This window comes from Heptranchias perlo, unplaced genomic scaffold, assembly GCF_035084215.1.
Source record: "Heptranchias perlo isolate sHepPer1 unplaced genomic scaffold, sHepPer1.hap1 HAP1_SCAFFOLD_44, whole genome shotgun sequence".
NCBI lineage: Eukaryota > Metazoa > Chordata > Chondrichthyes > Hexanchiformes > Hexanchidae > Heptranchias > Heptranchias perlo.
Window position 1 is genome coordinate 5600069 of NW_027139453.1, and position 21366 is coordinate 5621434.

At 44.0% G+C, this 21366-nt stretch overlaps 1 long non-coding RNA gene and 1 other non-coding gene across 2 annotated transcripts in view; both read left to right on the top strand.

Moving 5' to 3' along the window:
- The window catches only part of LOC137312864 (uncharacterized), a 1008715-nt gene that overhangs the window by 500504 nt on the left and 486845 nt on the right, over positions 1-21366 (top strand). The gene's annotated exons all lie outside the window — the stretch shown is intronic.
- Positions 8795-8877, top strand: trnal-cag (transfer RNA leucine (anticodon CAG)). Its single transcript has one exon. It is a non-coding gene; the product is annotated as a tRNA-Leu (tRNA).

Consider the following 21366-nt stretch of genomic DNA (forward strand, 5'->3'; position numbering starts at 1 on the left):
CCTTATTTAAAGCAGGGAGAAATCCCCCAGTCACATAATTCGGCCTCATTGCAAGTGGCATTAATCACAGTCATTCAACAAACAGACTTGTTGTCACCATAACAATTTTCCACAACAGAACCTAGCCTGACATATAATACACATTTTGAAACTGATGGTAAGCGAATGCGAAATATTTCACCCGCCCATAAAATACCGAGGAAAAAGCAGAGAGATCGGAGTTCCTCCTCCTGTATTGAGTTAAAGCGGAGGGACAAATACGAGATTGTGACAGAGAAAAGCATGGAATGACAGCGGGAAAAAAGCTGGATTGCAGCATCTGGTTCTCTGTTTTATTCCATCCCAAGCCATCAGGGTACAAATTCCAGATTAAATAACTTATTCTAAAGTAGCAGAATCTTACCAAGCACGGATCCCGGCGATGGAACATTGAGCTGCTCCCGAATCAGGCCTTAAACTAGAACAAGACAACAACAACGTGTTTCTAAAGAGTGACCTTACCCAGCCAAACATATTATGGTGTTTACAGAGGGGATGGAAAAATAAAAGGAGCAAAGGATTGATATCAAGGATTCAAAGGAAAACGTTTAAAATATTAACAAATGAGATAAATATCCTGGAAACATCTGACTACTCAGTGAAACCCATTCGATATTTTTGCAGTCTCTCAGAATAAAACTGTAAACTTTAACAATCTCATAGAAACACCCTGTAATATGTATAAACTCACATAACTAACATATAGACAAAAACACACTCAGAGAAACAACCTGTCACAATTTATAGATTCACACAACTATTATATAGACGGGGCACACTCAGAGAAACAACCTGTCACTATTTATAGATTGACACAAATATCATATAGACATTTACAAAATCAGAGAAACATCCTCTAAATACTTATTAATTCACGCAGCTAACATTGAAGTGTGAAGTGATGCATTTCGGAAGGGAGAATAAGCCGAGGCAATATAAATTATGTGGTGCAATTTGTTAGTGAGTGCAGGATTGGAGCGACCAGGGGGTTAACATATGGACATCTTTGTAGGTGGCAAGACAAGTTGAAAAGGCTGTTAAAAATAATGCGGATTCCTCGGCTATAGAGGCTGGGAGTAATAAAGCAAGGAAGTTATGTTCAACATTTATACATCACTGGTTAGGCCTCGGCTGTGGTCTTGTGTCCAATTCTGAGCATCAAACTTTCAGAAGGGTGTCATGGACTTGAAGTTGATGCAGGAGAGATTTACTAGAATGGTGCTGGGCTTGAGGGAATTCAGTTATGTGGAGAGACTAGAGAAGCTGGGGTTGTCCTCCTTGGAACAGAGAAGATTAAGGCGAGAATTAATAGAGGTGTTCAGAGTTAAGAGAAAAAAAAATAGCGAAACAAAATGGGTACTGTTTCAACGGCAAGAGGGTCAATATCGACAGTACACAGATTGAAGATAATTGGCAAAAGAGCCGGAGGAGAGATGAGGAGCAATTTCTCGATGCATCGAGTTATTATGAACTGGAATGCACTGTCTAAAAGGGCGGTGGAAGCAGATTCAATAGTAACTGTCAAAAAGGAATTGGTTATATACTTGAAAAGGGGAGCTGCCTTGGGATTACTAACATTGCCGACAGACCCAATGACGTGTCATGGCTTCAGATCAAACCTCTAGCTGATTATCACCATTATCGCCCTCACTCAGCTGATGAATCAGTACTCCTTCACGTTGAATATCATTTGTTGGAATCGTTGAGAGTAGTGAGGGCACAGAATGTATTCTGGGTGGGGGGATTTCAATATCCATCACCAAGATTGGCTCAGCATTATCACCAGTGCAAGAGTTGGCCATGTCTTGAAGCCCATCGCTGCCATTTTGGGCTTGTGGCAGGTGCGGCGAGAACAGACAATCGTGAGTTGTGGTGGCCAATTAAGCCATTTCCCCACAACTCTGCAAATATTTCCTTTTCAATTACATATCCAATTACGTTTTCAAAGTTACCATTGAATCAACGTCCACTGCCCTTTCAGAAAGTTCACTCCAGGTCATGACAACTCGCTGCACAAAAACAATTCTCCTAACCTCCCGTATGGTTGTTTTGTAAATGATCTTAAATCTGTTTGCTGTGGTTACCGACCCTCCTGCCAGTGGAAACAGGTTCTCCTCTTTTACCATTTACTCTTTCAAAACCTCCCGTAATTAGGAACAGCTTCATTAAATCTCCCTTTAAACTTCTCCACTATAAAAAGAAAAATCCCAGCTCCTCCAGTCTCTCCCCATAACAGAATTCCCTCATCCCTGGTTTCAACCTGGTAAATTCGTGCTACACAAGTGCCAAACAATGAACATCTCCAACAAGGGAGACTGCAACCACCTCCACTTGACAATCAATGGAATTACCATTATCGAATCCACCACCATCAACATCAAAGGGACCACTATCGACCAAATACTCAACTGGACCAATCACATAAATGCTGTGGCTATTAGAACAGGTCTGAGGCTGGGTATTCTGTGGCAGGTGGCTCACCTCCTCACTCCCCAAATATTCACAACCTCCGACAAGGCACAAGTCAAAAATGTGATGGAATAATCTCTGTAGACAGGGGTAGGCCAGGCGCTGAAACCCCAAATAATTCTAAAAACGTTATTGCACATTTCTCAATATTAAAGTCACTTACACATATTAAATCAAGGAATCTGCAAATGAGCAGGTCATATTCAGGACAATATTAGAACCTGTGAACAAACATTGATGGACTCACAATCTGTAAGGGCAGACTTGTTATGTTCTCGGCACCGGGACAGATAGTCAGAAGACTGAGTGAAGGCGCTTCACATGAGCACTATGGATCAAACTTTGATACCGAGACACATAAGGAGATATTGCGTCAGGTGACCAAATGCATGGTCAAAGGTAAAGTTTTTTCGGATCTTCTTGAAGGGTGAGAGAGAGGTAGAGAGGGTGAGAACTTCGGGCCGAGGCAGCTGAATGCAGTCAACAAGGCCATAGAATGTGCAAATAAATCACTGGGGTTAATTGCGAGAGGAGTGAATTCAAAAGCAGAGAGGTTATGTTAAATTTATATCGAAACTTGGTTAGAACCTACTTCGAGCACTGAGCACAGTTCGAGTCCATATATTACAAAAAGCCGAGAGAGGCACTGGAACACGTTCAAACACGATTTACAATAACGATATCAGAACTGAGAGGTTGTAACTATCAGGAAAGACTGAACAGGCTGTGCTGCTTTTTTTCTAGGAAAGAGAAGTCTGAGAGGTGAACTTATGGAGGTCTTTAAAATTAAGAAGGGGTTCTATAGGGTGGACATAGAGAAGATGTTTCCCCTTGTGGGGGAGACCAAAACTGCGATGCATAATTTCAGCAATAAATCCAATGGGGAATAAAGGAGAAACGTCTTTACCCAGCAAGTGGTTAGAATGTAGAGCTTGTTAGCAGAATGAGTTGTTCAGGCGAATAGCAGAGATGCATTTAAGGGGAAGTTAGATTAGTATAAGAAGGAGAATGGAATATAAAGATATGATGATAGGGTGAAGTGAGAGGAGGCTCGTGTGGAGCATAAACACCGGCATGGACCTGTTGGATCCAATGGTCTGTTCCTGCGCTGTACATTCCCTGTAATTCTATGTTATTCCCTCTTTCTGCTTGGCTTCCTTCTTTGAGGGAATGGGATTATTGAAAATGTAAATTCAACTGCTGGAAGTAAACTTCAGTGTGAGATCCTCTCTCGCCACGGGATGGACAAATGGCGGATAGACTGAAGACTCTGAGTTAGCAATGGTCGGGTGCAAAACACATTCGGAATAGGAAATGCCCAGTGTGTAAAACCACCACCATCGGACTCGAAGTTGCACTTTTCCGCTAACACCACAACATACACCAAAATCAGACCGCTTATCCATTAAGCCACACGGCCAATGGTTTATGAGCAAAATGTATTGGAGAGAATTCTGAGCAGTTTCAGGGCCAGTCGTCTCCAGGGTGAAAGGGTGAATGACAAATAACAGGTTTCGAATTACTGAAAAGATCCGCTGCGAGCAGGGTTCGAATCTGCCCGGGGAAAGCACAATGGATTTTGAGTCCAACGACATTAACTTATGGGTCATCGCAGCTGAAATCACATCCCTTTCAAACAGACACAGAATGATGCGGGACAGACAGCACATCCCTTTTAAACAGACACAGAATGATCCGGGACTGACAGCACACCCCTTTTAAACAGACACAGAATGATCCGGGACTGAAAGCACAACACTTTTAAGCAGATATAGGGACAGAACAAGATCACTCTCTCTTTCACTGACTCGCTCTCTGTCACTCTATGTCAATGTCTCTCTATCTGTCTTTCCCGCTCGTTGTATTTCTGTCTCTCCGTCTACCGGTCTTTCTCAATCTGCCTCAGCCTTTTCTCTCTCTGTCTCTGCTTGTTGATCGTTGTTTCTCTCTCTCCATCTCTCTGTCTTTCCCTCTCTCACTCTGTCTTCATCTCTCTCTCTCTCTGCCCCCTCTCCCTTCCTATTTCACCCTCACTCTCTCCCTCTCTGACTGTTCATTTCCATCTCTCAGTCTGTCTCTCTTTGTCTTTGTTTCTCTCTCATCCTGTTTCTTTTCATTTATCCACTCTGTCTGCAGAAATAAACGGGTCTTTTTCCGAGCAGCAGGCAGCGAATAGTCGGGTACCGCAGGGATCAATGCTTGGACCCCAACTATTCACAATAAATAGCAATGATTTGGATGAGGAAACTAATTGTATATTTCCAAGTTTGCAGACGACAGAAAGCTGGGGTGGAATCTGAGCTGTGAGGAGGATGCAAATCGGCTCCAATATGATTTAGACAAGTTGGCTGAGTGGGCAAGAACATGGCAGATGCAGTATAACGTGGATTAATGTGAGGTTATCCAGATTGGTTGTAAAAACAGAAAAGCAGATTATTACCTGAATGGTGATAGATTGGGAAAAGGTGAGGTGCAACGAGACCTGTGTGTCCTTGTACACCAATCGCTGAAAGCGAGCATTCAGGTGCAGCAAGCAGTTAGGAAGGCAAATGGTATGTCGGCCTTCATTGCAAGATGATTTGAGTAGAGGTCCAGGGATGTCTTACTGCAGTTAAACAGGGCCTTGGTCAGACCACATCTGGAGTATTGTGTGCAGTTGTGGTCTCCTTATCTGAGGAAGGATGTCCTTACTACGGAGGGAGTGCAACGAAGGTTTACCAGACTGATTCCAGGGATGGCAGGATTGACGCGTGAGAGATTGGGTCGAATAAGAACATAAGAACATAAGAAATTGGAGCAGGAGTAGGCCAATCGGCCCCTCGAGCCTGCTCCGCCATTCAATAAGATCATAGCTGATCTGATCCTAACTTCAAATCTAAATTCATGTCCAATTTCCTGCCCGCTCTCTTTAACCCCTAATTCCCTTTACTTCTAGGAAACTATCTATTTCTGTTTTAAATTTATTAATGATGTAGCTTCCACAGCTTCCTGGGGCAGCAAATTCCACAGAACTATTACCTTCTGAGTGAAGAAGTTTTTCCTCATCTCAGTTTTGAAAGAGCAGCTCCTTATTCTAAGATTATGCTCCCTAGTTCTAGTTTCACGCATCCTTGGGAACATCCTTACCGCATCCACCCGATCAAGCCCCTTCACAATCTTATATGTTTCAATAAGATCGCCTCTCATTCTTCTGAACTCCAATGAGTAGATTCCCAATCTACTCAACCTCTCCTCATATGTCCACCCCCTCACCCCCGGGATTAACCGAGTGAACCTTCTTTCTGCTGCCTCGAGAGCAAGTATGTCTTTTCTTAAGTATGGAGACCAAAACTGTATGCAGTATTCCAGGTGTGGTCTCTCCAATACCTTATATAACTGCAGCAATACCTCCGCACGGTATATGGGGATGTTCGGTCGGGCTGTGATATCCTGTTTCCCATGGAGCGGCAGCAATGCGCGGTCTGAGACTGAATTCGCTGCTTTCCGTCGGCAGCGGGTGATTGAAGAGTGCGGGGCCAGACAGATTGTCTGAATGTTGTGATTTGTCGCTGCCTCACTCACTCAGGGAACTGGGGAACAGCGAGAAACTGATGGGTTGTTGCTGCGTCCCAAATATGTACTCAACAACTTCTGTTATTAACGGAGGCAGCGCTGCGGGATCCTTTAATGATCGCTCACAAATCAACTGAAACCTATCGGGATGTGAATACCATTTTAATTTTCCAATAGAAAGGGAGCGACATTCATTGTGGAAACACCATGTCAATATAAACTAAAGAGCACAACACTAAAAGGGATACTGGAACAGAGAGACTTGTGCATGAATCGTTGAAGGTGGCAGGACAGGTTGAGAAAGCGGTTAAATAGCAGACGCGATCCTGGGCTTGAAAATAGGGACATAGATTAGAAAAGTATGGAAGTCATGATAAAACACTGGTTCGACCACAACTGGAGTATTGTATTTAGTTCTGGACACCACGCTTTCGGAAAGATGTAAAGGCCTTAGAGTGGGTGCAGACGAGAATTACGAGAATGGTTCCAGCGATGAGGGACTTTAGTTACGTGGATAGACAGGAGAAGCTTCGGTTGTTCTCCTTGGAACAGAGAAGGTTGCAAGGAGATGTGTTTGAGGTATTCAAAATCATGAAGGATCGAGACAGATTAGTTGGAGATTAACTGTTCCCATTGGCTGAAGTTTCAAGAACGAGTGGACACAAATTTCAGGTGATTTTCAAAAGCACCAAAGGTGACATGAGGGGAAAACGTTTTTAAACAACGAGTGGTAAGGATCTGGAATGGACTGCCCGAGGGGGCTGGTGGAGGCAGATTCAATCATAGCCTTCAAAAGGGAACTGGATAAGCACTTGAAAGGAAAAAATTGCAGGGCGACGGGGTAGAGCGGGACGAGCTGGTTTGCTCTTGCCTTGAGCCGGCGCGGACTCGATGGGCCGAATGTCCTCCTTCCGTCCTGCAACCTTTCTATGATTCTATGATTCTACATGGAAACAGCCTGTTGTCATTTGCTGCAGAAATATCCATGTCACAGCGAGCCAGCTCTCCTGCAACCAATGAGTTCTTCCTTCGGACCTTGCCTGTCAAGAAGAATTCTGATTTCCGTGAAGTCAATCTCGGATTTTTACAGCAAAATACTGCGGATGATGGAAATCTGAAATAAAAACAGAAATTTCGTCTGTGCTTCTGACGAAGGGTCTTCGACCTGAAACGTTAACTCTCTTTCTTTCTCCAAAGATGCCGCCTGACTTGCTGACCTTTTCCAGCATTTTCTGTTTTATTTCGTATTTTTATGTAATGTTCCTGCGCCTGCTCTTGGACCGCTGGGTAAATGGTGGAATATCAGCCGCGCTCAGCTGGGAATGTTTCCGTCCTCTTCACTATTCGTGCAAGGGACAACTTTGTAGACGCCGTGTAGTGTTACAGACCGGCCCATCGGACAGGCTCATTTCAACTCATCTCATTTTCAGCAAACCTGAACATTACTGAAATAGAGGATGGTGAATCACAGCTGGAAAAATCAATCCTCTCTATCACCGGGGGACGGAGTCTTCCAAACTTCAGGTGTTTAATGGCAAGAGGAGTTTGATATTCAGAAATAATACGGCACAGATTTTCACTCGGGCAAGATTCACCCCCTTTATTGTGGAAAAAGAAACTGATAATAAAGAGCTGTTCTATTGTTCGCTGCAATCTGAAGCTTTAACTCAGTGAATTAAAGGCGAAGTGTTGCTAATGATCTGTCTGTAGCGCAATCGGTTATCGCGTTTGCTTATTTAATTGTTCAAAGTTGGTGTTTCGACTCCATCCAGGAGCGAAAGGGTAACTTTTACCCGAACTTTCATGGTCTCGCCTTTCCCGGTTTCTAATGTGTGTCTTGGTGCAAGAAAATGGGCCGGAATCATTCCCAGCTGAGCATGGCAGATGTTTCACCATTTACCCAGTGGTCCAATAGCAGGCGCAGGAACAAAATAAAAAGAAACCTGAATAAAAACAGAAAATGCTGTAAAGGTCAGCAAGTGATGCGGCATCAGTGGAGAAAGAAACAGAGTTAATATTTCAGGTCGAAGTCCCTTCGTCAAAAGCCCAGACGAATTTTCGGTTTTTATTTCAGATTTCCATCATCCGCAATATTTTACGATAAAATCCGAGATTGGCTTTACGGAAATCAGAATTCCTCTTGACAGACAAGGTCTGAAGGGAGGATTCACTTGTTGCAAGAGAGCTGGCTCACTGTGACATGGACATTAATTCGGTGAGCGACACCAGACTCTTTCCCTTTTTCCAAAATAAATGTCGTTCCATTCATTTTGGAAAAGTAAAATGATATTCACATTCCGACAAGTTTCAGTTGATTTCTGAGCGATCATTAAAGGATCCTGCATCGCTGCCTCCGTTAATAACAACATTTCTAAGCCGCATTTCGGATTCAGTACCAAACCCATCAGTTTCTCGCTGTTCCTCAGCTCCCTGAGTGATTGAGGCCACGACAGCAGCAACATTCAGACCGCCTGTCCGGTCTCGCTTGCTCCAATCAACCGCTGCGGACGGAAAGCTCCGAATCCAATCTCAAACCGCGCGTTACTGCCCCTCCCCGGGAAACAATATTCCACCGCGCGACCAAACCTCCCCAAAGACCGAGCACAGGCACAGGGAAATCTGGGGAACTGGTATCCTTTTCACACGGTCTCCCTCCAGGAATGACCAAGAACCAGAGTGAAACGGTCACTGGGCCTCTGTGGAAAATCAGGGTTACTAAAGTAGCAATTGTTGAGTCAGGATGGCCGAGCGGTCTAAGGCGCTGCGTTCAGGTCGCAGTCTCCTCTGGAGGCGTGGGTTCGAATCCCACTTCTGACATTTCGACCTTTGCCAACACAGACTGATTTTTAATGCTTTCGGCTGCAGGCGATTTTTGGGCCCAGTTTATTTGTTCTTTCCAGAAAACAAATCCGCCATCCTTCCACGGCAGGTTTATTTCTATTTGTTGTAAGAATGTATAGTCCTGGGGCTCAGCAGAACACGGCCCGTCCCATCAATCCATTGTGAAACAGACCAGTGTTGTCCAATACCTTGGCCACTAAATAAAAATGAGTCATGAACACAGTCTTTGGGCCTGTGTTCTGAATACTCATATTTGCATGCGGTTTGCATGTGAACTTTAACCTTTTTGTGTTGTTGGTATAATGATAAGATGAAAAGCAGAGTGTGCGAGTGTTGTTCCGTCGTTGTGAGTGTTTTACTTCCTTGGTTACTGAATGGTGAAAGATGTTATTAAATACACACATGTGAAGTCCATTTCCCTGTATTGTGTGTGGGAGATGTTTTCTATTATAATCCGTTCATGTGGATAAAACGATATCACCATAGCCACACCCGCGGTGAGTCAGCAATTTCAATTGGACAACACAGGCATAGAGCGTGGTCAAGTGGCCTGAGCCCGGACATTGATGCTCCAGTGTTATCAGGGCGCGATTCGACTTCCGTCACTAACAAACTTTCCATGGACACGGAGGGATTGGAGGCTGCTATTACATAAATATCACAGTCAAATAAACACACTCACACTTTGTATATACACCACTTGAGGTTGTACAATAGTGGGGGGCACTAGTTTATGTTCTTTCAATGAGGCGGCACTAGTTGGGCTTGTATGATAGAGTGGAGCAGTAATTACCGTTGTGTTTTAGTGAGGTGGGGAATTTAACAATTCAACACATGCAAAACACAAAAACTTATTTAAGCTTTGACTGACTCGGTAACCATGTTCGGATTTCCTTCAGTCTGAAACACAAAGTTATCGGTTGATTAATAGCGAATAGAAGAATTATTCATCTTCTTTAAAGAGTTTGCTGAGTTTCTCGTAATTAATACAGTAAACTGTTTTGTAAAAGTGAATTCTCCGAAACGGGATTCGTATCCGCCTCCCGCATTAAAAATATTTGCAGACCGCTGTTCTCTTCTGAGTTGTTCCTATAATAATTTACAGCGCTGAGTTTCCGTAGTATAATGTTTATCACTCTCGCCTAATATACAAAAAAGTCCCGGGTTTGAAATTGCGTGGAATTATTTTGAAAACATTCCTCATTAAGGACGCAAAAATTCAAAAGTTGAAGAATTCATTTTGAGGTTAAATATGAATAAAATACAATATCTCACAGCCCCGGTGTATTCTTTCTTTCTCTGTACAGTTCTACACACAAACAGGACACAGATACCGGCAGTGTATCTCCCTCACTCCCATTCCCTGCCCTGATGATGCAGAAAACCCCTCTCAAAGCTGCACATTCAGTTGATTTGTGAGAGATCATTAAATGATCCTGCCGCGCTGCTTCTGTTAATAACAAGTGGTTGTAACCGGATTTTATCAGCGGCAACAAAGCCATCAGTTTTTCACTGTTCCACAGCTCCCGGAGTGAGTGAGGCCGCGACAAGCAGCAACATTGAGGCCGCCTGTCCGGCCCCGCTCTCTCCAATCACCCACTGCCGGTGGAAAGCAACGAATGCAGCCTCGCATTCCTGCCCCACCCTGGGAAACAAGATGCCACGGTCCGGTCAAACCTCCCCATGCACCGAGCAGATGGGCAGGAAATACTGGGGAGATTGTATCCCAATCACTCAGCCCACAGAAAGCATTTAACGAAGTCCGGAATGAGTGAAAATGTATTTGGGTTTTTATCGGGAAATGAGAGAATGTGACCACTGCAGCCAGGAGTCGGGAGTCTGAGGCGCTGCGTTCACGTCTCGTGGAGACGTGGGTTCCAATCCCAGTCCTGACGTTCAGTCCTTTACAAAGACGGGACAATTTTTGATGCATTCGGCTGGATGGGACTTTCGGCCTTGTTGATTTGTTCCTTCAATAAAACCAACCCGACCTGCATCCGAATCCAGATCACCAGGGAACGTGCTGCAATTTTCCTGCAAGCAAGCCGACCAACGCTGCCCTTCCTGCTTCTCCCTTTGAAATTTAGGTCACTTTCGCACCAGACAAGCTGCTCAAACAAAATGACATTTACTGCAAGAACACGAAAGACTTGTTCAGAGAATGAAATCCCCAAGTGCGGGTAGGCATGAACATGGAATGGACAGTTAGGGGAAATACTATCACACGCTACTGGTGTAAATGTTTCCATTTCCAAACCCCACCTACCTGATCAACGCATCTCCTTGGAAAGGTGCAATGCAACGCCGGCCTATCAGGCCTCATTTGAAGCAAGTGACACTCACATTTTCTGCCAGGTTCACCTGCCGTCTCTTTCTGCTTCTCTGTTATTTTCCTCCAGCTTCCTCTGTTCCTCCAGATGCCGAGGGAATAAGATGTTCGAAGCAAATACAGAGACTGAAAAATAAACCTTTACCAGGAAAGCAGGGAGAGGGGAAGAAAGATGTTGGGCATTGAGAGACGATTGATTTTGCAGATGCCAGGATGAATAGACACATAGATCTCATCTCCCTGCCTCTCTCAGCGACTGAAAATCTTAATGCTCAAGAGATGTTCTCACTGCCCCAGGCCCATTCTCCCGAGTCATCCTGTCCCTCCGATCCTGCACACGTTGCTTAGCTTTAAAACTGTCCATCACCCCTGTGCTCGCTCACCTACATTGGCTCCCGGTTCGCCATTGCCTCGATTTTAAAATTCTCATCCTTGTGTTCAGATCCTTCCGTGGCCTCGTCTCTCCCTATCGATTTAACCTCCCACAGCCTGACAGCCCTCCGAGATCACGAAGTTCCTCAAATTACAGCCTCTTACGCACTCCTGATTTTAATCGCTCCACCATTGGCGGCCATGCCTTCAGCTGCCTGGACCCAAATCTCTGGAATACCCGACTTAAAGCCGTCCGCCTCTCTCTCCTCCTTTACGACGCTCCTTACAACCGACCTTTTTTGACAAAGTTTTAAGTCACCTGTCCGAATATCTCCTTTTGTGGATCTGTGTCAAATTGTATCTGATTACGCTCCTGTGAAGCGCCTTGGGACAGTTTATTTTGTTAAAGGCGCGATATAAATGTGAGCTGTTGTTAATTGTAAGGTCTCCCACCATTAAAAGAAGTCAGGATATGACAGTAAGCTTGGTAACTACGAAGCATCTATTGCTGCACCCGAATCACCGTTTCCATCACCAGCCCAGATGCACCCTCTCGAGAGGATGTATATAGTGAGACTGAGGGTATCTCACAGGGTGAAGCACCGAGCACCAGTGAGCAGGGGGAGCTGGAAATAATTATGATAATTACTGTTACACAAACTTTGAACAGCCCATACCTGAAACAATGACGGAATATAAAACCAATCGCCACTCGGTTGTGTGACTCCATTGGCGCAATCGGTTAGGGCGCGGTACTTATATAACAGTATCAGGCTCGAGAAATTCCGAGGTTGTGAGTTTGAGTCTCACCTGGAGCAGTTTAACCTTTTGCTTCTGAACATTTCCACCGGAGTTCAAGGGACAGCTGGTGTGGTCCACAAAGCATTGCATTCTTGGTGTTCTCATGTGCGCACTTCGGGTTCTCTGGCCGGCCGTCTTTCAATAGCAGGTGTGAGTTTCGTTGTTAATCGGCAGGAGAGAGGGCGATTGGCGACAGCGTGAAATGACAAAGGAGGCGGCACGAGATCTTTAAATAGAAAGAACTGAACACACAATTCTTCTTTTCGTGAAACAGACATTCTTCTGTTTGAAGTGTCGTGTAGGAAAATTCGGAAGGTTAAAGTTTTTCCCGGTGTCACTGAGTAACGGGTGGAATTATTCCGCTTTCAGTTGTTGGTCCGCTGACAGGTCGAGAGACCTTTTCCAGATCCCGTGTGGTAGAAGTTTAACTTTTGAGCCACTGGGTAATGAGTTTTTTTTAATTGGTGCCAACGAATGAGAAGACATTTGGCACAAACAAGAAGAATTGTAAACTCACGAGTTTCCTCTCCATGTTTCTGACATCAGGTTCAACACAAACAAGGATTCTCCTCAAAACGTTACTGAGAATTTAATAAAACGAACCCTCACCCGAGTTCGACGCCCACAATGGAACATTCAGAGACCGACCATGAATCTGTATGATGGAAACTGCTGCAGCGCTAAGCCTGGATAGCTCAATCGGTGGAGCTTCAGATGTTTAAATGATTTCAGGGTTCAGGATTCAAATCCTTGTTCACGCTGTCAATTTTAAAACAGCTGGCAAGTTCTGCCTTTCCAGCAGAGAAGTAACTGCGGGACAGACGATGCCTGCGAAGTATTGTCAATATGTTGACCTTTGGTTAACATTCTCAGCAAAGGGCTTTGTTCTTGTCTGATCATCGTTTTTACCTGAAACATTTGGTCAGCAGATGATCAGTTAGAAAACCACTGATTGCCCGTTCACACCACCCGTCCCTTGTTTGTACAGAAATTGCAGTTTAGTGTCTAAACTGCTTCAAAGTGAGTCTTTTCCATAGTTACCTGGAAATGTTTGGATTGGTGCAGTTATCTGCAGCTTGTTAATTGGATGGTTAACACTGAGTTTAGTTGCGCTGATCTGATTTCTTTGCTCGAATAAATTCGATACTTTCTAACCCCCACCCACTCCTTGCAGACACTTCCAGCATCATCTCCGTGGGCGGTAGAATGCAGAGACATTCAGCGCTTCAAATCAATCCGTGCTGCCTCTTACCGAAACTCGGAAACAATGTTAATCATTTCAGCCTCTCAGATGCCGATGTCGCCAATTTCATCTTGTGCAGCCAGAACCTCTGGTGATTTTACAGTCACTGAAGTTCGATTCACTTTCCGCAAAGTTTACTCTAAGAAAGAAAAACGAAAAATAAAGGAAAAGTGAGCGTTTCATCTTTGGTGGCGAAGCAAAATCGCTGCTCTCTTTCCTTCCACCGTTCATCTTCCTGCGGGCTCGGAACCTTCTGCACGCCGCCATTTGTATCACATGACCAGGAAGTGAAACAAGTTGAATGTGAAAGTGGGAGCAACAAACTGGATCAAGCGACAGGCGGGGCAGGATATTGCAAAACCAACCGCCAAGCAACGAGGGGCGGGTCAGCTGTTGCATAAGAACATAAGAAATAGGAGCAGGAGGAGGCCTTACCGCCCCTCGAGCCTGCTCCGCTATTCAATGAGATCATGGCTGATCTTCGAGCTCCACTCTATTTTCCCGCCCGATCCCCATTTTCCTACACGACACTTCAAACAGAACAATGTCTATTTCACATAAAGAAGAATTGTGTGTTCGGTTCTTTAGATTTAAAGATCTCGCGCCGTCTACTTTCCCATTTTATGCTGTCGCCAATCGCCCCCTCTCCCGCCTATTAACAACTAAACTCACACCTGCTCTTGCAATACGGCCGGCCAGAGGACCCTAAGTGCCCACATGAGAACACGAAGAAGGAGATGCTTTATGGAGCAGACCAGCTGCAGCTTGAACTCCGGTGGAAATATTCAGAAGCAAAACGTTGAACTGCTCTAGGTGAAACTCGAATTCACAACTTTGGTATTTCTCGAGCCTGATGCTATTATATAAATACCGCGCGCTAACCGATTGCGCCACTTGAGATGGTCTCATCAAACACTCATATTTTCGGCATGTGAAACTGTATGTTCTTTCAGACAGGTTTCCAAGTGGACACATGCAGCCAACTGCCGCATGGGCATTGGTGTTTTCGGGGTCGATTTCTTGCCTGCCTTCGAGGAAGCTGGCGTTCGATTACCGGCCAATGCAGGAGCATTTCCATTCTGCATTCATAACATCGCGTGAATTGGGATAAATTCAAATTCAGCTTCAATCTGTACAACATCTGGAGACATTTTCTTTTCTCCACGTGTGTTGCATGCACAAAACCTCGGCTTTTACACGCAAAGGGTGGGACAAGTTTGTAACGCACTTCTGCAGACGGTAGTTGATGTAACTCACTTGTGAATGTAAAATCTGAGATTGATCGATTTCTGTAAACCAATAGTATTAAGGCTAAGGTGGGTATATGGAGTTAGATCACAGGTCCACCATGATCTCATTGAATGGTGGAACAGGCTCGGCGGGCTAAATGCCACTGTCACTTGCTGCCTCCTGATATGCGCCGCCTATTCCTGCAAGAAAGCAGGACGTGTGTCTGTGTGATGTACCTGTCATGTTTGAATAGCTGACAGTTTGTGTGACCTGTGAGTTGTGGGTGGGCGGCATGCAACAATGGTAATGTGTGAGGGCGAGAGAAAGCCTCTGGTTCGAAGAGTTGAGTACTGATGGAAAGAGTTTGTTGGTGTGTGGGGGATGGGGGGTGTATTGCTTGGTGCAGTTCATAGGAGACGCCACTTGAGAGTTGACCTCACTCACCTTGACGACTGAAGTCAGAGCATTGAACTTCTTCCTGCACTGCTTCCATGTTCATGATGCTGTGCGCCTGGCATTGACTTCGTCCCCCACGGCCTCCCGCTGCCTTTTGGATATATGTCTGGAGGACCTCTTGCACCGCCCCACACCCCTCCCGCTCAGCGGATATAGGATGTCACTCCTTCTGTCCACCTTTTGGAAGAAAATCTCCCATCATCAGCAGAGAACCTTGGTGCATGGACTCTCCAGACCTGGTACCAACTCAGATCGTCAGATTGGTGATGTCTGGCGTGCAGATTGGAGGATGTGGGATTTAGTAGTGCACAACTTTTATTCAATGTTTAAACATCAGTGTGCAAACATAGGGATGCAACCTGCATCTGTGTTTTACGTGTGCAATGGCTCATCTCCGTTCAGACTCCGTGCAGACAGTCGGCTGTTATTTTTTGAGCAAATAAAATGTACCAGCTGCCTTTTCGAAATTTCGAAGAACCATCCTGCGTTTCAGAGATTGAACTCCCCTAGTGGTGGACAGTATGAATTGCATTGATTCCACGTGTCAGGCCCAGAATGGAACGCTGATGGGAGCGAATTCCTCGGCCCAGCTGAACCTTGCGGCCTGCCTGTGCAAGGGTAATTGGGCGCTGTTAATAGCGCATTACGCCAGCTGCACCCAAAAGCGGCCCTTATCCAACTTTACCAACAACATTCCTGCTGTTTATATGCATTATCCTGAAGAATATTAAATCCTGTTCTCAACATCTTATATTCCTGACAGGAACATGGAAGGGGGAAGAAGTTTTCGTGGGCCATCTTGGGACCAATGACGGCGGGAAGAAAATGAAGGAAGTCCTGCGAAAGGAATATATGAGGTTAGTAACTAAATGAAAAAAAAACAGGACCTCAGGGGTGATAATCTCGGGATTGTTACCCGAGCAACATACTAATTGGCACAGGGATAGGCAGATCAGGAAGGTGAATACGTGGCTGAAGGACTGGTGTGGGAAGGAAGAGTTCCATTTCATGCAATGCTGTCATCAGTATTGGGACAGGTTGGAGCTTTACCGCTAGGACGGGCTCCACCTGAACAGAATGGGACCAATGTCCTAGCGGAAAGGATAAAAGGGTTTGTGGATAGGACCTTAAACTAGTAAAACGGGGAGAGATCGCGTGAAAATGACATAAGTCTGAAGATAAAAGGAATAGGATATGAGAGTAAAGGCCAGAACACGGAAAGGAACTAAATAGTCAGGGAACAAATACAAATGCACTTGAAATGCCATAGCCTACAAGGCTACGGACCAAATGCTGGAATATGGGATTAGAGTAGACAGGGCTGATGGCCGGCGCGGACACGATGGGCCGAAGGGCCTCTATCCGTGCTGTATAACTCTATGACTCTATGAATTTAGGTGAAGAATATCAGTACAAAATGACTGTTAATAATGAAGCAAGGGGGAGCAAATATTAAAATCAAATTATTTTGCCTGTACAGCATTGTGTACAGCATCCAAAACAAAACGGGGGAACTGGGGGCAGTAATTCGAAGCGAGGAGCCAGATGCTATCGGGATAACTGAAACATGGCTACAGAAAGAACAGAAATGGCAGTTAAATATTTCAGGATATGACGTATTTAGAAAGGATAGAGAGGGGAGGGGTAGCTGTAGTAATTAGAGACAAAAAAATAGCAATAGAAAAAAGGGACATGAATAATATTAGGATAGAAAGGGAATCCATGTGGGTTGAGGCAAAGAATAACAAGTGATCGACCACGGAAATAGGTATATTCTGCAGACTACCTAATAATGGAAGGCAAGTGGAGGAAGAAATAGGGAGACAAATCTATGAAATGAGTAAAAAACATTGAATAATAATCATCGGAGTTTATCAACTACCCCAAAATGAACTGGCAAGAAGAGGTCTGGAAAGGGGGAAGGGAGACGGAATTTTTACAGTGTGTACAGGATTCCTTTCTTACTCAGTATGTGAGATGCCAGACAAGAGAGGAATCACTGCTGGATCTATTAATGGGAAAGGAACAGGAGCAGTTAAGAGAAGGACGCATAGTGGAACATGTTGGCAATAGCGATCATAACATAATAAGGTTTAAAATAATGATTGAGAAAAACGTAAGTAAGACAAAGACCAAAGTAATAGATTGGGTAAAAAAAGCACATTTTGAGGGGATGAGAATGGAACTCGGGAAGTTAAACTGAAAAAAATTTTGAAAGACAAAGAGATAGAAAAAAAGTGGGAAATATTTTAAATGGTGATCAATAGAGTCCAGGGGAAATATATTCCTCTAAAAAACAAAAGAAATCCAGCCAATAATGAAACATTTTGGATGAATAAGGAGCTGAAGATGAAATTGAAACTGCAGAAAAAGGCATCTTCCAAGTGTACAGACAAGAAAGGAAAGGTTGACTAAGGGGAATAAGAAAAGGTTCGGAAAGATGTCAAAAAACAATTCAGAAAGCAAAGAGGAACTATGAAATTAAAGTATGAAGGAATATAAAAAGAAATAGTTAAAGTATTCGACAAACACATAAATAACAAAAGAAAAATCAGGATAGGGATAGGGCTACTAAGGGATGCACAAGATCAGCTCACAGGTAATGACAGTGAAATGGCAGAAATATTTAATAGTTACTTTGTCTCAGTATTTACCAGGGAGTAAAGTGGGTATGATATCAGATGAATGGATTAAAATGGATCTAAAGACATTTAAAGTAAAAAGCACGGGAGGGGGCGGGGGGGATAAATAATTGATAAACAATTCAACCACCTATTGATCCAGGTGGATTGCATCCACATATATTAAAATATGTTAGGGAAGAGATAGCAGAGGAACTATTACATGTGTATAAAATTATTAGAAAATGGAATAGTGCCGCAGGACTGGCGGACAGCTAATGCTCTTCCTGTATTTAAAAAGAGGGATTGAACAAGTTCAGGGGACTACAGACCAGTTCGCTTAACTTCGGTGGTTGGAAAGATAATGGAATCTTTGCTCACAGATGTAATAGGAAAATCATCTGGAAAACGAAAATATAATAAAGAGTGGTCAGAACAGATTTCAGAAGGGAAAATCATGCTTGATCAACCTTATTGAATTCTTTAAAGAAGTAACAGAAATCGTAGACAAGGGCAATGCAGTAGATGTAATATATTTGGTTTTTCAAAAGGGCTTTGATAAGGTGCCACCTTGTAAAATCATGGGTAAGGCCAGAGCATGTGGAGTTAGGGTACAGGTAGCAGCGTGGATAGCAAACTGGCTCCAAAACCCAAAACAGAGAGTCGGTGCTAAGGGTAGCTACTCAGACCAGCAAAGGGTGGGAAGTGGTATTTCACAGGGATCAGTGCTGGGATCATTGTTGTTCACAATTTACATGAAAGATTTGGACTCGCGAATCGGAAGTACAATTTCAAAATTTGCAGATGACAACAAATTAGGAGGTGTAGTTAATACAAAGGAATAATGCGTCAAAATGAAAGAAGACATTAATAAACTTGCAGAATGGGCGTGTATTTGGCAAATTAATTTCAATAAAGATAAGTGTGAGGTGGTGGACTTTGGTATGTAGATTAAGGAGGCCACATATTTCTTGGATAATAAGGGACTCAATGGGGCACTGGAGGAAAGGGATCTCGGGTTACAGACACACAAATCACTAAAAGTAGCGATGGAGGTGAATAAAGCCATAAAAATTCAAACCAAGCACAGGGCTTCATTTCTAGAGCTAACATGCTAAAAGAAGAGAGAAGACATGGAATGAACAACATCAATAAAGTGAAAGCAAGAGCCAGATACAATCGGAGTGTGCAATCACTTCTGTTCCGGGTTTAAGATCATTTGCTGACGAGTATCTATCAGTGATTGCGTGGTCAAAAGGATCAGGCGTCTGACTTCGGCTTTAATGGTGCTGTTAGCACAAAATCGACTTTCTACCCAGGTCGTTTCACACACTGGTTGGTAAAGTGCCCTACATGGCCTGGAACTTTTTAAACCCAATCATTTATAAGAGTCCCTGACCTGATGTAACGGAAATACAATAAAAATCAACACAAAAAAAACAGAGCACTTACATTTCTGAAACGCCATATCCCGCCCAAAATTGCTTCACATACATGAATTATATCTTAATTATCGTAGTATCATGTTAAGCACAGCACAGGAGGAGGCCATTTGGCCCATTTTACCTATGCCGTTTCTTCGAAAGAGCTATCCAATGAGTCCCATTCTTGTCCCCTGCTCTTTGCCCATAGCTCTGTAAATTTTTAGTGATTGATGTGTTCAATTGTCTCTGTGGTGCAATCGTTCAGCGTGCTTAGTTATTAATTAAAAGGTTGGCGGTTCCAACCCACCCTGGAACGGGTACTTTGGGTTTATATATTTATTTGTCAGGTTCACCATCTGACACTTTCACCAATTCAATGTGTCTTTTGGCTGCAACATTGTCCTGACCACACGGTGCACATTTTAAGTTAAACTAAGCAATTTGATGACTATTTCTGTACCAGATTATACAGCTCATGTGATGTTGGTGAGAGGTGGGATCTATTAAAGTAATCGGTGAATTGAAATTAAAATTTAGTTTATAATTCAAAATAGAGCTTTACAATTTGAAAAGAAACTGCAAGTTCAGTAACAGTTAACAGAACCTGCAAGTTCAGTAACAGTTCACAGAAACTGCAGGTTCAGTAACAGTTAACAGAAACTGCAAGTTCAGTTACAGTTAACAGAAACTGCAAGTTCAGTAACAGTTCACAGAAACTGCAAGTTCAGTAACAGTTAACAGAAACTGCAAGTTCAGTAACAGTAAACAGAAACTGCAGGTTCAGTAACAGTTAACAGAAACTGCAAGTTCAGAAACTGCACGTCAGTGGCAGATTACAGAAACTGTAAGTTCAGGAACAGTGAACAGAAAATGCAAGTTCAGTAACTGTTAACAGAAACTGCACGTTCATGAACAGTTAACAGAAACTGTAAGTTCAGTAACAGTGAACAGAAACTGCACGTTCACGAACAGTTAACAGAAACTGTAAGTTCAGTAACAGTAAACAGAAACTGCATGTCTGTGGCCGTTAATCAGTTGTCGGTGATGGTCTGAATAGAGGGTAATTACTGTGAGCTGGAAGCTGATTGAATAGTTGTAACTGCTGTTCTCAAAAGGTGTATCAAGTAAAAGGTGCACGCTGAAGCACAGAGGGAATTGAGTGGATTGTGAACAGAGTGGAAACTTGAGAATTTGGTGAGAGGGGGCATTAGGTGTGGAGGGGGAAAGACAGTGAGCAGCGAGGAAGATCTCTGAGAGACCCGGAATAAAAGGGGAGGTTAATCGGGTTAAGTAAACAATAAGTAAATTAATAATAATGGAGTGTCCTAAGGGAGATGAGAAAAAAAAACTGAATGCAATAGACGGGAGCTGAGACCCATCGCCTGCAATTCTGGCTCCATGTGGAAACTTCAGGGCGTTTCATATGTCCTGGAGGGCCAAGTGTGCAGGAAATGCCTCCAGTTCCTCGAGCTCAAGCTGAGGGATTCTGAGATTTCGGGGCAGCTGGATTCACTGCAGAGCATAATCGAGGCTGATGATTTCCTGGATCGTACATTCCAGGAGGTTTTCACCCCGCAGCCACAGAGAGTTCAGGATAGCAAGTTGGTGGCCATCCGAAAGGGTAGGAAGAGGCAGGCAGTGCAGGAATCTGCTGGATGCGTGCCATTGCCAAACCGGTGTTCATCACTGAATGTCAGTGAGGGTGATGACTCCTCGAAGGAGAGCAGTCCTGAGCATGGCACCATGGGGCAAAGGACTGTACGGGGGAGCACAGTGACGTGTAGAATTGCACTATTCATTTTGGATTCGATAGTAAGGGGCACAGACAGGCGTTTCATTGACCGTCGCCGCGAGTCCCACTTGGTGTGTTGCTTCCCTATTGCCAGGGTAGAGGGCATCATGGAGACAGTGTGGAACATTCTGCGTGGGGAAGCGGAACAGCCAGATATCGTGGTCCATGTGGGTACCAACGACACAGGAAAGAAAGGG